Source organism: Macaca fascicularis, chromosome 15 (assembly GCF_037993035.2).
Source record: "Macaca fascicularis isolate 582-1 chromosome 15, T2T-MFA8v1.1".
In the NCBI taxonomy this organism is placed as follows: Eukaryota; Metazoa; Chordata; class Mammalia; order Primates; family Cercopithecidae; genus Macaca; species Macaca fascicularis.
The window spans coordinates 11,066,291-11,084,579 of record NC_088389.1 but is presented as its reverse complement, the minus strand read 5'-3'; the positions used below and the strand labels follow the sequence as shown (position 1 = coordinate 11,084,579).

The following is an 18,289-nucleotide window of genomic DNA, read 5'->3' as shown; positions in this document are numbered from 1 at the left end:
GGTCCGCAAATGAACTCAAACACTGTTCCCTACCTTGCTTCTGTGGCGCCCACCAACAGTTCACATAGATTATGGGTTTGTACAAATTGTCAGTCTTACCTGAGATTCTCAACATCACTACACCAGTTACTTTTAACTTTAAGACAAGATTTTGAATTTTAGCCTTTCCTAAGGAGGACATATGTAGTAGACCACTGTAGTGAATCCTTTCTCTCATATGTCTGGCTAATTTCACTCTTCCTCTAAAACTCCTTCAGATGAAATGAAGCTAGTCCTCCCATCCATTGGTGTATTTGAGCTTAATTCAGCCCATCACTTGAAGTTCATTGAATAAGAAACTTCAAAAAAGGCCAGAGTATTTGTGCTACTCCTATTTTGAGATAATTTAAATGAAATACTGATTGCAGGGATTTCAGCAGTGATAAATTTACAATTTAGACACATATTCCTGCTGAGAACAATCAGAAAAGCTAGACAAAAATGTTTAAATATACATATGAAAGTGTTGGAGACTGAACCAGGCAGGAATTACAAGGCGAATATCTGGGAGAAGGAGGAGTCTGAGAGAGGCAAACCCAGCACCTAAGGTAGGTTTATTCTCTTAGATGAGTCTGCCAGTTCCAGAAGAAAGAGATGAGAGGCTAAAAAGATTAGCAGAGATTTTTACATTGTTGCACAACAATAACAGAAATCAGACAGCATTGTCCACCAAGAAAGCGGGTATCCTGGTAATAAACCTCCACTTTTAGGATTGGGAATCCAAAAGAGCACACCTTACGAGAAAAGGTGAACTGCAAACAGACTGGTTTCCACAGAAACTGAAGCCCAGCTTCACATCATTTCAATACTTGAAGTTGGGTTAAAGTGATCTAGGTTGGTCAGAACTGCTCATTTTCTTCTTCTGAAGGAAGAGGCTATCCCTAGGCCTTAAATCACAATGTTTGGCATTCAATCAATAATAGCCAGCCCCAAACAGTAATAACGAGGCACACTAGACTATAAGACAACATGTTTTTCTTAAAACAGAGAAAAATAGGTTATCCAAATTATGTTGTTGTTATAAACTTTAATCATGTTTAACATTCTCAGAGAAATAAAAGATAAGTTTGAGAATTGTTTACATTTGTGCAGGGCTACAAAAGAAGCAGCAACACAGGCCACACATGGCCCACGAAGCCTACAATATTCACTATCTGGGCTTTTACAGAAAAAGCAAGAAGAAAATATCCAGAATGATGTAGGCAGAGAAAAACAAAATCCCCAAATGCAGGAAAAAGCATTAGAGATATGATGGGAGGATATAAGCAAAATAAATGTAATAAGAATCCCAGAAGGGAAGGAGAAAGAAAATGGGACAAAAGACATATTTGAAGAAATAATGACTTGGAATTTTCCAAAACATAACTAAAAAAATCATGAAGCCCTATAAACACCAAACAGGACAAAGAAAACGAAAAGCATATCTAATCTATCATAGTAAAACTGCTAAAAATCAAAAACAAGAAAAGCTTTAAGTAAGGAACCAAGGACAAAAGACAAGTCACCTTAAAAGGAGCATCAGTAAGATATGACAGCTTACTTCTCAGTGGAAATCATGAATGTGAGAAGACAATGGAAAGGTGTCTTCAACATGCTGAAAGAAAATACCAACCTAGAATTCTGAACTCAGCAAAAATACCCTGTCATAATGAAAGGGAAGACATTTTAACACAAAAATGAAAAATAATTGATTACAAACAAGCCATCGTTAAAAGGAATTCTAAAGGGTATTACTAGATAAAAGGAAATCCAGAGAAGGAGCAAATAAGAGCCTGAAAAACAGAAAATAGATGGGCAAAAATGATGACAATATAAAGCAAATAGGATGTTGTAAAAGTTGTTAGAATCAAAATGGGTTCACTAATATTAAATATACAAAAAACCCAACAGTACCCTGACAAATAGAGCCAGGGAAGGGTCATAAAGACAGGATTCTCATTCCTGTATGCCTGATAACAAAAAGTATCATAAAATACTCTGCAGAAACCACAACCTTGCACAAACTCCATTGCAACATTATACAAAAAAAAAAAAAAAAAAAAAAAACTTATTCAAAGATATCTGCCCAGCAACTGCCTGTCCAACCTCAGACTTGCATCACACTTATTATTGACCTTTGTAGCCAAGGATACTTCTTTCAAAACAATTATGTAATCCTCATTTTTTTTTCTTAAAAATCTTTGTCTTCCTTTACCTCCCTGAAAACACACACAGTTTACTATGGTACATGTATCCCCATTGCAATGCTCTATTCCCAAATATTTTTCTTTCAGAAAGCCTATGTCTTATTTATGCTGACATATGTGGTGTCAGAAGTGAGACCCAAAAAAAAAGATCACTATCAGATCAGTGATTCCTGGAACCAGTGTGCAGTACTCATGTGAGCCTTCTGTACTCTCTGCTTCTGCAGCTCACCTTTTCTGCCCTGGTGAGTCTTTTCTCAGGCTGAGCCTCCCACTTTTTGGCAGAGGCTTTTAAAATATGATTTTGGATCTTGTTTAGATAAGGTCACCTTAATAAAGGACCATACATCCCCTCCTTAGATGATAAAAGACCTTTTGTCTTCTGGCAAGCCCTTTTTGGTATAAAGGCAAGTGTCTCCCTGAACACTGAGCTTTGGGTACCCAACTCTATATTCTGCAGAATTTACATTCTGTCTGTGAGGTATGTCTTTTCTGGTGAATATATTTTTAGTGTGGTCTGTGTGCCTATTTTAATGTTTTGTTTGATCCGAATGCCTGGGTTAAAATTTTTGTGAACACTCTTGTCTTGGTCTCTTTTGATTTGGTTTAACCCTTTTCCCTCGTTTCTGAAAATCTTCTGAGAGCCAAAATAAATTTCTAAATGGTAGGTATGGGATAGCTAATTAAAAACCACTAGGGAAGGCTGGGTGTGGCAGCTCACGCCTGTAATCCCAGCACTTTGGGAGGCGGAGGCATGCAGATCATGAGGTCAAGAGATTGAGACCATCCTGGCCAACATGGTAAAACCCCGTCTCTACTAAAAACATAAAAACTAGCTGGGCATTGTGGTGCGCACCTGTAGTCCCAGTTACTCAGGAGGCTGAGGCAGGAGAATCGCTTGAACCTGGGAAGTGGAGGTTGCAGTGAACCGAGATCATGCCACTGCACTCTAGCCTAGCAACAGAGCGAGACTCCGTTAAAACAAACAAACAAACAAACAAACAAAAAACCACTAGGGAAGTCACCACCATCTAAAACACTGGTGTAAACACTTGACATTTCCTGACAGGATTTATAGGATTTTCTTTGCTCTTGAGAGATTGATAGGAAGTAGAATGGCATTCTCAAACATTAAGACATGCCAGGTTTTCTGGGACTCCAGCCAGCTACATATTATGGCCCATTCTTGTGCACATGTTTAAACTGATAGGCAAAATTATATCAAGGAAAATTCAAAGCTCAAATGGTCAAGATTCAAAAAACCTGAAACTATAGAGGTAACATGTAGAGTCTTCTAAATTCTCTTTTTTCCTGCCTCTGTTGAATCTGCTGACTGTGCTACTGGTATTGAGATAAAACTCATTGTTTATGGCATTCCAACCAAGATTGTTTTAGAATAAAAAGGAAGTAGTAGTCTTTTTTTTTTTTTTCCTGAGATGGAGCTTCGCTTTTGTTGCCCAGGCTAGAGTTTAATGGCGCAATTTTGGCTCATTGCAACCTCCGCCTCCCGGGTTCAAGTGATTCTCCTGCCTCAGCCTCCCAAGTAGCTGGGATTACAGGTGCCCGCTACCACATCCAGTTAATTTTTTGTATTTTTAGTAGAGATGGGGACTCACCATGTTGGCCAGGCTGGTTTTGAACTCCTGACCTCAGGTAATCCGCCCTCCTCGGCCTCTCAAAGTGCTGGGATTACAGGTGTGAGCCACCGTGCCCGGCTGGAAGTAGTAGTCTTAAAGGGCTTTTAAATGAATGGCTTTACAAATTACACTAGTAATTTGGACTGGTGTACAAATTGTAACCTAGACACCTTTTAGAAATACACATTTAGATTTGACTGACTAGCAATTATGTGCAGTGATGGAACACTTAATTGAAAAATTAATAATCTAAAAATAAAAAGAACTAGATAAATGTTTATAAAAGTTAGTCTCCTGGGTCAAACGAGTCAAAATCTTGAGCTCCGAGCAATTATATGCAGTATCTCTGTCCAACATAAAAATTTTGCTTTTTCTGCCATGCTGAAGCCAAAAAGAAAAAGCTGTGGGGTGGGGGAAAACTGCTAAAATTCTTCCCCATCTGTATTTACGAATAAAGCAAACCAGACTGGCCAAAGAAAGATAGATTTGTTACTAGTTCAAGGCTACTTGAAGATGTCTTCCTTATTCAATTCGATCAGTCCTAGCTAAAATGTAAACGTTGAAAACGTATCCCTAACCTCATTTGAAACTGAAAAATGGGATAAGGAAGGTGAAAGAGGTTTTTAAAAAATCAAACTGCCATGAAAACTGCTTCATCTCAAATTTTGGTCCACAGCTTGTATTAGATTATCTATTGGGAAAAGTAAAGTTGAGCCATGTGAACAGATCTCAGTTTTGTCAGAAATGTGATGTAGATCTGTCTTTTATAAAGGAATAAATTTGTATTTCTAGCTCATGACTAAAATTCTAAACTGAAAGCTGTAAGATTGTGTATGTGTACATGATGTGTATATGTGTTTAGGTGTGTTTACATACATGTGTGTGTATTACATTTTATGTTGCATCTACATATAAAAATCTAGTATAGTCAACCAGAAATCCCTCAAGGAATTCTATTTAGATAAATGAATGCTAATATAAAATAGTAATTTACCCAAATACTTTTTAGTTCACATGACTTCAGTAAATCTTTTTTTTTTTTTTTTTGAGATGGAGTCTCACTCTGTCGCCCAGGCTGGAGTGCAGTGGCCGGATCTCAGCTCACTGCAAGCTCCGCCTCCCAGGTTTATGCCATTCTCCTGCCTCAGCCTCCTGAGTAGCTGGGACTACAGGCGCCCCCCACCTCGCCCAGCTAGTTTTTTGTATTTTTTAGTAGAGATGGGGTTTCATCGTGTTAGCCAGGATGATCTCGATCTCCTGACCTCGTGATCCGCCCGTGTCGGCCTCCCAAAGTGCTGGGATTACAGGCTTGAGCCACCGCGCCCGGCCCTTTTTTAAAATTTTTTTTATTTTTAGTAGAGACGGGGTTTCACCGTGTTAGCCAGGATGGTCTTGATCTCCTGACCTCATGATCTGCCCACCTTGGCCTCCCCAAATTTTGGGATTACAGGCGTGAGTCACTGCACCTGGCCAGGATGTATCTCTTACCTTGTAGAGATACTAAATGATTAAGCTGATGTGGTAAGTTATATGTGAAGCATTGTCAAATGATAGTGATACTAGATCTTCTTTCAGTTACATTTATGGGTATATTATTGATGTAAATGTTCCAAAAATTATATAAAATCACAAAATCTGATTTTATCAGTCATAATTTTGGTTACATTAATTTTTTTCTAAAGTGATGCTTGTAAGGATGTGTTATTAATGGGAGTATTCTAAAGACTGCATGAAATTTAAAGAAGTCTGATGGTTCTGATGTGATGCTATCATAGTCAGGATTCTGGTTATTATCTTAAAATGCTACATGTAGGCCAGGTGCGGTGGCTCACACCTGTAATCCCAGAACTGTGGGAGGCTGCGGCAGGTGGATCATGAGGTCAGGAGTTCAAGACCAGCCTGATCAACATGGAGAAACCCCATCTCTACTACAAATATAAAATTAGCCTGGTGTGGTGGTGCATGCCTGTAATCCCAGTTACTTGGGAGGCTGAGGTAGGAGAACAGCTTGAAGCCAGGAGGTGGGGAATTGCTTGAACCCGGGAGGCAGAGAAGTGCTTGAACCCAGGAGCCAAGATTGCGCCATTGCAGTCTAGCCTGGGCAACAAGAGTGAAACTCTGTCTTGATAAAAAGACAAATGCTACACATGGTAAAAATAACTAAGTTTCTTTGTCAATTGGGAACTTTCATCAGATTTTCAGCCACAGTTATTGTCTTAAATTCTTCTCTAAAAACGTGTGCAATCAGTTAAAGTCCAAAATTGCTTTTCATGGAAAAGACTCTAACAAGTGCTCCCAAACACAGATTTTTGATAATTTAAGATTAATGGGCTGAATGAAAATTTATAGAACTCTAATAAAGAAACTGGTGGGTTCATAGAACTGCTACTCAAGATCAAGCACAGGCCGGGCGCAGTGGCTCAAGCCTGTAATCCCAGCACTTTGGGAGGCCAAGACGGGCGGATCACAAGGTCAGGAGATCGAGACTATCCTGGCTAACACGGTGAAACCCCGTCTCTACTAAAAAATACAAAAACCTAGCCGGGCGAGGTGGCGGGCGTCTGTAGTCCCAGCTACTCGGGAGGCTGAGGCAGGAGAATGGCGTGAACCCGGGAGGCGGAGCTTGCAGTGAGCTGAGATCCGGCCACTGCACTCCAGTCTGGGTGACAAAGCGAGACTCTGTCTCAACAAAAAAAAAAAAAAAAAGATCAAGCACAATGAAAAATTAATTACATGAAATTAAGTAACTCATAAAGATAACATTTTATGACTTCTATTTAAAACATGGTTGGTTCTTTACATAAATGTTTTGTTTTCCAGAGGTAAGGGTATTTTCTTTTCTTTTTTTGAGACAGGGGCTTTCTGTCACCCAGCCTGGAGTGCAGTGGTATGATCTCAGCTCACCATGGCCTCAACCTCCTGGGCTCAAGCCATCCTCCTACCTCAGCCTCCCAAGTAACTGGGACTGCAGGTGCATGGCGCCATGCTCGGCTAATTTAAAAACGTTTTTTTTTTTTTAGAGATGAGGTCTCACTCTATTGCCCAGGCTGGTCTCAAACTCCTGGGCTCAAGTGATCTTCTTGCCTCAACCTCCCAAAATGCTGGGATTACAGGCATGAGCCACCACACCCAGCCACATTTTCTTCCATAAGCTATCTATAGTTTACAATTTGGTAAAGTATACTTTTGTGAATGAAGATGGAAGCATTTACCTTTTCTCCCTACTTGATTCCTCAAAAAGTCAGAAACCAGTTATGACTATCCTTTTTTTATGACAGTATGATTGTTTACATAAGTTCAGTAAAATTCTGATCTTTCTTTATAAGCAGGATACAATGGGAAACATTGGTTATACCACCAGGCTTTGACTAAAATGTCATATTTTAAAATGTGCATAAAAAGCCTGACTTTAAGAGTTTATTAAAGTGTTTATATTATTAAGTAATTGTTGCTTCCTCATAAGCCCAAGAACAACCTTAAGACTGTAAGTAAAATCTAAAGTCTGCCTTGGGGCTGGGCGTGGTGGCTCATGCCTGTAATCCGAGCACTGGGAGGCTGAGGTGGGTGGATCACTTGAGGTCAGGAGTTCAAGACCAGCCTGGCCAACGTGGCGAAACCCCATCTCTACTATAAATACTGTATGTAAAATACTATATATAAAATACTATATACTATATATATATAGTATTTTACAGTATTTTATATATATATATAGTATATAGTATTTTATATATAGTATTTTACATATAGTATTTTTATATATATAGTGTGTGTATATATATATAGAGAGAGAGTGTGTGTGTGTGTGTGTATATATATATATGCGCTGGGCATTGTGATGCTCCCCTGCAATCCCAGCTACTTGGGTGGCTGAGGCCGGAGAATCACTTGAACCCAGGAAGTGGAGGTTGCAGTGAGCCAAGATCAAGCCACTGCACTCCAGCCTGGGCAATGGAGTGAGACTCTGTTTCAAAATAAAAATAAAATAAAAAATAACGAAGTCTTCTTCGGTTTGGCTCCCTAGCCTTAAGAAGTTAAAATATGTGATTCTTACGAGGTCAATGTTAAGAGAAACAGTTAGGTTTCTGAAGAATAATTATAATACACCTGTCATTCAACTGTAGCCCTGCATATTGTTTTTAAGTTCCTGTTGCCTGGAAACTGGGCTAGATCCTGATTCTTCTAATTTTCTCCAATATTTGGCTGCAACTCTTCACTATTAGTTAAAACTAGAAAAATGTTAAGGAACAAGTCTTGCGCTTGATGTATGGACTGTACCAAAAGTTCACCAAACCACCCAATATCATGACCAGAGAGGTTCAAACTACAAACCAGGAGGAGAAGCTGAAGTTTTTACACTGTAGACAGCTTTTGCCAGGACATCAGAACAAGACTCCATGTCATAAAAAGACTTCCCCCCTTAATGCTACCTTTTTCACTGGGCAGGATAGTGGTATAATCGAAATATCACTATCTGGCAACTTAACAAAAACTAACCTAAACATTCTTTTGTATCCTTTGTTTAGTAAGAACATATCTGTGCTATTTCCAATACTACTTGCTATACTTGGATAAATTCATCCGGAAAATATGAGACCCACATACACAAAATTTAAAAACAGGCCACATAGTTACAACAGGTCTCACCTAATTCCCTACAGTCATTTGATTTATTCAATTATTGTCTTCAAGCCTAGGTTCATGGCACAAAACCACGATGCAAACGGAAATTGTTCTATTACTGTTAATTTTACTTTGTGTTTTCCCTTTTTTTTCTTTTTTTCGGGGGGGACGGAGTCTCACCCTGTCACCCAGGCTGGAGTGCAGTGGCGCAATCTCGGCTCACTGCAAGCTCCTTCTCCTGGGTTCACGCCATTCTCCTGCCTCAGACTCTCGAGTAGCTGGGACTACAGGCACCTGCCACCACGCCCCGCTAATTTTTTTGTATTTTTAGTAGAGATGGAGTTTCACCATGTAAGCCAGGGGCCTCGATCTCCTGACCTTGTGATCCACCCGCCTTGGCCTCCCAAAGGTGTTTTTTTTTTTTTTTTTCTTTTTTTTGAGACGGAGTCTCGCTCTGTCGCCCGGGCTGGAGTGCAGTGGCCGGATCTCAGCTCACTGCAAGCTCCACCTCCAGGGTTTATACCATTCTCCTGCCTCAGCCTCCCAAGTAACTGGGATTACAGGCGCCCACCATCTCGCCCGGCTAGTTTTTTGTATTTTTTAGTAGAGACGGGGTTTCACCGTGTTCGCCAGGATGGTCTCGATCTCCTGACCTCGTGATCCACCCGTCTCGGCCTCCCAAAGTGCTGGGATTACAGGCTTGAGCCACCGCGCCCGGCCCCAAAGGTGTTTTTTAAACTTTGTGTCTGTTACTTGTTACATTTTTTACAGAAGTACAACTCCTAACAAAATAATGCGGGTCCAGTACTTTGAGACTATAACAAAAGACTGTGGAACAGTCCAGGCATGCTGGCTCACACCTGTAATCCTAGCATTTTGGAAGCTGAGGTGGGCAGATTGCTTGAGCTCAGGAGTTCAAGACCAACCTGGGCAACATAGTGAAACCCTGTCTCTTACAAAAAATACAAACAAAAATTAGTCAGGCGTGGTGGCACACACCTATATTTCCAGCTAGTTGGGGGGCGAAAGACAGGAGGAGCGCTTGAGCCTGGGGGGTCGAGGCTGCGGTGAGCCATGGTCGTGCCACTGCACTCCAGCCTGGGTGACAAAGGGAGACCCTGTCTCAAACAAACAAACAAAAAGACTATGACACAGACAAAATTGAACTTAATAACGGACTCCAAGTACACTTAGCCTGAGAGCTACTCTCTTCAAACCTCCCTTGTTGCTCAAATGTGGCTAAAAGATTTTTGATGCTGGCCGGGCGCGGTGGCTCACGCCTGTAATCCCAGCACTTTGGGAGGCCGAGACGGGCGGATCACGAGGTCAGGAGATCGAGACCATCCTGGCGAACACGGTGAAACCCCGTCTCTACTAAAAAATACAAAAAACTAGCCGGGCGAGGTGGCGGGCGCCTATAGTCCCAGCTACTCGGGAGGCTGAGGCAGGAGAATGGCGTGAACCCGGGAGGCGGAGCTTGCAGTGAGCTGAGATCCGGCCACTGCACTCCAGCCTGGGCGACTGAGCGAGACTCCGTCTCAAAAAAAAAAAAAAAAAAAAAAAAAAAAAGATTTTTGATGCTGACTCCTAGTCATCAGTCATTCCCCCCAGTGTGAGACAAGACCAGCAATTGTGATAGTCTATTCCAGCACCAAGAGACATCAAAACCTAACTACAGGATGACTGACCAGTGATGCTTTCAGAGAAAGATCTTGATTGAAAGAGGAAAATGTAAATGTTTTCAGAATCAAAATGAAGCCACTAGTGTTTAAAAAAAAAAAAACACACACACACACAACCACCTGACAAGTAGAGCTGGGGAAGGGCATTAAGAGAGAGTTCTCATGCTTATATACCTGATAACAAAAACACTCATGAAAGATGGCAAAAACCACAACCTTGCACAAAGGCCACCATGACCTTACGCAAAGAGTACTTCTGCAAGGACATCTACCCAGCAACTGCCTGTCCAACCTTAGACTGGTGTTGCCAAGGCTAATTTCAAGAACAGTTACGTAATATTCATTTTTCCCTTTAGAAACCTTTGTCTGGCCGGGCGCGGTGGCTCAAGCCTGTAATCCCAGCACTTTGGGAGGCCGAGGCGGGCGGATCACAAGGTCAGGAGATCGAGACCACAGTGAAACCCCGTCTCTACTAAAAATACAAAAAATTAGCCGGGCGCGGTGGCGGGCGCCTGTAGTCCCAGCTACTCAGGAGGCTGAGGCAGGAGAATGGCGGGAACCCGGGAGGCGGAGCTTGCAGTGAGCCGAGATCGCGCCACTGCACTCCAGCCTGGGCAACAGTGTGAGACTCCGTCTCAAAAAAAAAAAAAAAAAAAAGAAACCTTTGTCTTTACCTCCCTGAATATGCACATAGCTTATCAGGACATGCATATTCCCATCGCAATGCTCTATTCCCAAATAAAGATCTTTTTCTTTTAGAGAGCGCCTCTGTTATTTATTGGGTTGACAATGGTCTGAGAGATTTTGAAATAAAACACATGACAATAACAACTAAGTCAGGAGATGGTAGATTCTTTACATCCTTGCATCATCTAGGAATAGGTAAAACTACTAATCCATATGGTACTTTGATAAGTAAAGTTTTCTTTAGAGCAACCACTTAAAGAGTACTGAAAGTAGGTTATGATTAAGCTGATAGGGGATTTAAAAATAGAACACTTCAAAAATAGAACACTAGAGGCCAGGTGTGGTAATCCTGTAATCCCACCTGTAATCTCAGCACTTTGGGAGGCCGAGGTGGGCAGATCACCTGAGGTCAGGAGTTCAAGACCAGCCTGGCCAACATGGTGAAACTCTCTCTACTTAAAAAACAAAAATTAGCTGGGTGTGGTGGGGGTGCCTATAATCCCAGCTACTTGGGAAGCTGAGGGAGGAGAATTGCTTGGACCCAGGAGGCAGAGGTTACAGTGAGCTGAGATTGTGCCACTGCACTCCAGCCTGGGAGACAGAGCGAGACTCCATCTCTTAACATGGGTGTTCTTCATTAGAACTGTGGATCTAAGTTTGCATCTGTTATTTCCCTACCTTAACCTGGGTGTTCTTCATTAGAACTGTGGATCCAAGTTCTAATGAATTTATTTCATTAGATACTGTTATTTCCCTACACCATACAGTTCTTTTCAGGTTTATCATCGTGCAGCTCTGCTGCGGACAAATTTGCTCAGCATTTGTTTATCCAATATATAGACAGACAGATACATATATATCATTTTTTAATAAGACTGGCTTATATGCATTTATTCATTTAATCCTTTTAAAGAATGCTTTCATAGGGTATAGTGGAGATTATAAATATATGTACATATATATATGTGTGTGTGTACATATATACGTTTCCCCCAGATCCTTAAAAATACCTAGTGATACTGCTTTCTGGCATCCGTTGTTTTAAATTACTTTTTCCTACATGTAATGTGTTTTTTATCTCTGGGCATTTTTAAGATTTTTATTGATCCCATATCCTCTTTGCCCTCCTGAGTTTACCAGCAGCTACGGTAGACATTTTCCAGAATACTAAGGGCTAACAGTTTGCCTTCCTCCCTTGAGATCTGTGTCTTCTCTGCCTGAGGGGCTTCTCCAGCACTGCGGTGGCTTGCTCAGCCCCATCCCAGAAGTGTGAGGGTCAACAGTTTCAGAGGGAACCCTCGACCAATGCACAATGTGGACTGGGGGGGATAAATGTCTCGGTCTGATCAGGGCTCTGCGCGGTTTCTCAGAGCCTCCCTTGTGCGACAGAGCTGCAGTTTCTCCTACCGGTAATCCACTACTGACCCACCATTGAAAGGTCTTTCCCTTCTCTGTTCTCACTTTCCTCACTGCTTCTTACCATCACTTCCCGAAGAAACTCTCCACACCAAATTCCCTATTTCACAGAAAGAAAACAAAGACAATTGATACCATAAGTAGCCCTAGCATGTAGTCCCTCAGGATGAGATTTTGGAATTGGTTCACTTGCCAGTCGGCAGTAGGTCCCACAGTCCTGGCAACTACAGAGGAGTCTGAATGCACAGCCAACAAGGCCTCCTGTGTTAGTCTGTTCTCATGCTGCTAATAAAGACATACCCGAAACTGGATAACTTATAAAGGAAAGAGGTTTCATTGACTCATAGTTCCATATGGCTGAGGCGGCCTCACAATCATGGCGGAAGGTGAATGAGGAGCAAAGTCACATCTTATATGCTGGCAGGCAAGAGAGCTTGTGCAGGAGGACTCCCCTTTATAAAGCCATCAGATCTCATGAGACTTATTCACTATCACGAGAACAGCACGGGGGAAACCACCCCTGTGATTCAATTATCTCCACCTGGCCCCACCCTTGACACATGGGGATTATTACAATGCAATTCAAGGTGAGATTTGGGTGGGGACATAGTCAAACCATATCACTTCTTATATTCAAGGTAGGCTCTTGATAAGGATACCTTATCAAGTATCCTTGATATGGTAAGATCCTTGATATGAGATGTGGGGTAGAGACATTTGGGCGGATGCACTTGAAAACACCAAATCCTCCATTCCTTTGAATCCCATCAGCTGCAGATTTTGTTCCCTGCCCCTCTAGGAAGGAGAGCCCCTCCCATTGCTTGGAGATCAGGCAAAGACCTCGTCTAAAGCCTCACAAGATGATATTTTCCCTCTTCCAAGTTCACCCTCACTTCCCATCACTTCCTCTGTGTCAATCACTTGGGTTAAGTTTCCAACTGGCCCACATGGGGAATCACAGTCATGGCTATGGGAGGGCATTGTTTACTCTCTAAAGAACTGTGAGGGTTGCAGTACCTGCACATGTCAGAAGTCAGGGAGCTTGAGGCAAGAGAGATTGAGAACATGAGGCTGGGTAAAGGAACTGCTCACTGATATGGATGCACTCTCTGTGACTCAGGGTCTAACGTGGCAAGGACACCTAGAGATTGTTCTGTATAATGATGGATGATGGCTCATTGAAGATAGACACTAAGGTGGGCCTCAGATATGTAAATACCATTAACTGCCTCAGCCTGGAGCATCTGAGAGAGAGATATCTGTAGGCTCCTTAGAACGAAAGAAGTAGACACATGAGAGTGGCCAATGAGAGGATGCACTTTTGGCTAAAGTTGGGGAGGGGGCACTGGAGTCACTGAGAGGCTCTGTAGTAGCTGTCCTGGAGGCCAGGATTGACAGTAGGACTTGCTGATAAAGAATTGGACTTCCTAGTGTCCATGATGATAGTATTCTGGAATAGCAGAGACTAAGTCACAGCACTCAACTGTTAAAGAAAAGAAAATATGGCTGGGCATGGTGGCTCACACCTGTAATTCCAGCACTTCGGGGGGACTGAGGCAGGTAGATCACTTGAGCTCAGGAGTTTGAGACCAGCCTGGGCAACGTGGTGAAACACTGTCTTGACAAAAAATGCAAAAATTAGCCAGGCATGGTGGCATGCACCTGTAGTCCCAGCTACTCACAAGGCTGATGTGGGAGGATCTCTTGAACCTGGGAGGCAGAGGTTGCAGTGAGCCTAGACCATATCACTACACTCCAGCCTGGGCAAGCCAGACCCTGTTTCAAAAAAAAAAGGAAAAAGGAAAGAAAGAAAAGCAAAGATAATGACCACCGTAGGCAGTCAGACTGGAGTGGTGATCAGGAAGTCTTGTCCTGCAGTGCTCTGTGGCAATGGCTAATAGACCATGGTGTTCTCAGGGTGAGTTAGATGGGTAGAGAATGAGGGTGTTACTTGATTTTAACTGAAAGCGAGGGACCAGGGGCTTGAAAGCCCATTCCGTGATCATCTCTCTAATCCCTGAGTTCCTATTTGGGATGCATGTACATGGCATTGGTTCTCTCACATGTGGAGAAACGGCCAAGTGCAAGCTCCTAAAACTTCTGCCACAGCCAAGATAGTAAAACAGAGCAGGCCGGGTGGGGTGGCTCATGCCTATCATCCCAGCACTTTGGGAGGCCGAGGTGGGCAGATCACCTGAGATCAGGAGTTCGAGACCAGCCTGGCCAACATGGCGAAACTCCATCTCTACTAAAAATATGAAAATTAGCCAGGTGTGGTGGTGCACGCCTGTAGTCCCAGCTACTTGGGAGGCTGAGGCAGGAGAATCGCCTGAACCTGGGAGGCGGAAGTTGCAGTGAGCGGAGATTGTGCCAGTGCACTCCAGCCTGGGTGATGAGAGTAAAACTCCGTTCTCAAAAAATAAAATGAATAAATAAAAAAGAGCAATGCTGTAACTCAGGTGGAATCCTAAAGATCAATGTCACCTACAAAGATTTAAAGATCAAGTTGGTGGTGGCCTCCGTCACATCCCTGTTTAATGTGCCAGGCTGGTCCCTGCCCAACCTGATGGATCTGACAGAGGAGAGGGGGTTACCATAAATGCAATCAAGCCAGGGCCCCACCTGCAGCTGCTGTGGCAGACGTAAGGTCTTCACCGAGTATACCAAAAGCCCTGGAAACTGATGTGTGGTGCATTGATGAGGCAAAGGCATTATTTTCAATCCCCATCAGAGAAGAGGATCAGAAACAGTTTGCAATCTCCTAGGAAAGACTGAAATTCACATTTGCTGTCTTGCCCCAGGGTTCTGTTAACTTGTATGAAGAAACTGAGGCTAATCTGACCCTGCTGGGGGATGTTATAGGATGTACCAGACACACTGCAGGAGCGACTGTAAGAGGCACTGGTAATGCAGCATGAAGCCTAAAATGTCAGAGCTAGCGTGATGAAGAATTATGACAGGCAGGCTAGGCGCAGTGGCTCACGCCTGTAATCCCAGCACTTTGGGAGGCCAAGGTGGGCAGATCACTTGAGGTCGGGAGTTCGAGACCAGCTTGGCCAACATGGTGAAACCTCGTCTCTACTAAAAATACAAAAGTCAGCCAGGTGTGGTGGTGATGCATGCCTGTAATCCCAGATACTCAGGCAGCCGATGCAGGATAATTGCTTGAACCCAGGAAGTGGAGGTTACCATGAGCTGAGATCGTGCCACTGCACTCCAGCTCGGGTGATGGAGTGAGACTCTGTCTCATAAATAAATAAATAATAAAATAATCATGAAATGCAGCCTGTCAGAGCAAGCTCAACACAACCAGCGACACAAATTCAATGTCTGCTACTGAAACTAGGATGTATAACAACTGTAGCTCTAATTGCAATTAAATAGAGCTAAAAATCCACTACAACTCACTAGCCACTTGCTGGCTACCTACCTACGTACATTCACAGTGTTTTTTTGTTGCTCAGTATGACATTCGTTGATTATATATTTATAAATGGGTATGTTCCTTTGGATCTCGATTTCTTCCCCACCCGAGCTCATCTGCTCTTCATTACAACATAATCCAAAGACATTTGTCTTCCTGCTCCACAAACCATCATGCTGCTCTGTTATGTTGACGGCAGCATCCTAACTGGACTTGGGAAACAGGAAGGTGGCAACTGCTTGAATGTGGGGCATCTGTGTGCCAGAAAGTCGATGAAAAATACTACAGTGATTCTGGGTCCTGTAATCACAATGAAGCTTTTATGGATCCAATGGTCCAAGGCATTCCATGGCATTGCCTTTAAGGCAAAAACCAAGTTCTTGCACCTTTTACTTCCTACCACTGAGAAAGAGGCAAAGAGCTTCTGGCAGCCTCTCCCAGGGACCTAGCTCTGGCTCACTTCCTGAATAACTGAAAAGGCTGGTAGCTTTGAGTGAGGTCCATAGCAAGAGAGGACTCCAGGTTCAGGCTGGGATGCAAGCTGGCCTGTCACTTGAGCCGTGTTACCCAGAAGACCCAGTGGAGCCAGACACATCTATTCTACTCAACATTGCACTGTCAGTCCTGGTCATTCCAATAAGGCAAGAAAGAGAAAGGTACAATGATTGGGGAAAAGGGGCCACACCTGTAATCCCAGTACTTTGGGAGATTGAGGCAGGAGGATCACTTGAGGCCAGGAGTTTGAGGCTTCAGGGAACCATGATCACGCCACCTCACTCCAGCCTGGGTGACTGAGCGAGACGCCGTCTCTTAGGAAAAAGAAAAAAAACAAGATTGGAAAAAAGATATCATATTCTCAATCAATAGGATTGGGCATGTAGCCTGGGCAACATAGGGAGATCCTATCTCCACAAAAAATAAAAACAATTAGCCAGGCATAATGGTCCATACCTGTAGTCCCAGCTACTCGAGAGGCTGAGGCAGAGGATCACTTGAGTCCAGGAGTTCAGGCTGCAGTGAGCTACAGTGGCACCACGGCACCCTAGCCTGGGTAACAGAGCAAGACCCTGTCACAAAACAAAAAATATGATTGGGTATGAAAAAAGTATAAAAGAATCAACTGATAAGTTATTAGAATTAAATGACATTAGCAAGGTTTCTGGGTCCAAAATGAATAGTCAAAAATAAATTGTGCTAATATTCATAGCAGTTTTAGTCACAATACTCAAAATCTAAAAACAACTCAGGTATCCATCAATAGGTGACTATGTAAGTAAAATGTAGAATAGCTATACAACGGTGTATTGCTCAGCTACAAAAAGGAACAAATCAGTAATACATATGGAGCCACTTACTGATTGATTAACTTAGCTCCAGATTCACCCTTCAGTCCACACCTGCTGTCATTGGCTGGACTCCATCCTTCTCCTTGGCTGTGGGCACGATGTTAAGCTTTGTCAAAAGAGGGTGCTCAGGCCGGGTACAGTGGTTCACGCCTGTAATCCCAGCACTTTGGGAGGCCGACGCAGGTGGATCACGACGTCAGGAGTTCAAGACCAGCCTGGGCAATATGGTGAAACCCCGTCTCTACTAAAAATACACAAACTGCTTGGGCATAGTGGTGGGTGCCTGTAATCTCAGCTACTCGGGAGGCTGAGGCAGGAGAATTTCTTGAACCTGGGAGGCAGAGGTTGCAGTGAGCTGAAATCGGGCCACTGCACTCCAGCCTGGTGACAGAGCAAGACTCAGACTCAAAAAAAAAAAAAAAAAAAAAAAAAAAAAAAAATTGCAGGTGCTGGAGGGAGCCTGCAGAAGGCAGGGGCTTGTGGATCTGGTGCCTTTTCCTTCCTTCCTCCAGCATCCATGTACATAGAGGACCGCGATGGTGCCCTGCCCCAGGCTTCGCTGAATGTCTCCATCCTGAAAGCAGCTGGCCTGTGGTTCCAGGACACTCAGACTGGCGGGGTGACCAACTCATCCAGGCTCTCCCAGGACTGGCCCGCTTTGCAAAGTGGAATGCCATGTCTGGGAACTCGCTCAGTCCCAGGCAAACCGGGATGCTTAGTTTCCCCATAGCCCAGACTCCTCCAACACAGCTTTTAAAGGTAGAGGAAAGCTCAGAACTCCGCGCTCATCTCCCCAGGTGCTGAAGGGCCATGTTCCCGCCAGGACCACAGCCCAGCCCTCCACAGCTAACGACAGAGATGGCTGTGCCTCCGTTTTCAGGTTTTGTTCCCTTTTCCTCCCTTCCCTCTTTTCTCCTAAAATGTGCGAAGGAAGTTGGGGATGAGAGGGAGGCTTTTGACAATATGAGGAACATCCCTGGCGTTCTTTCTCGAGAAGCCCTAACATCTACCACCCTGGGTCCCCTGCTTAGGATACTCACCGAGGACATCGATTTCAATGCGGCGCTCCAAGAGCCCCTGGAACACCTAGGGGAAGCACAAGAAGTAGGGGCGGCTCAATCCAGGGACTCCAGCTGGGACCTCCGGCGAGTCCCTCAGCTACATGCCCTCCTGCCCTTGCTTGCAGCTTCACCCTTGGGAACTGTTTCTCAAAGTGGTGCCTCGGCCTGTCTGCAGGTGGAAGGCAAGAATC

General features: G+C 43.5%; 1 long non-coding RNA gene across 1 annotated transcript in view; it reads right to left on the bottom strand.

Annotated features, from left to right (window-relative positions):
• LOC135967355 (uncharacterized) overlaps nucleotides 1–18,289 on the bottom strand; it is a 26,064-nt gene extending 7,775 nt beyond the window's left edge. The window contains exons 1-2 of the long non-coding RNA XR_010581390.2: nucleotides 18,078–18,289; nucleotides 16,643–16,758 (exon numbers count right to left, since the gene is read on the bottom strand). This is a non-coding gene — a long non-coding RNA (uncharacterized lncRNA). The remainder of the gene's footprint in view (nucleotides 1–16,642; nucleotides 16,759–18,077) is intronic.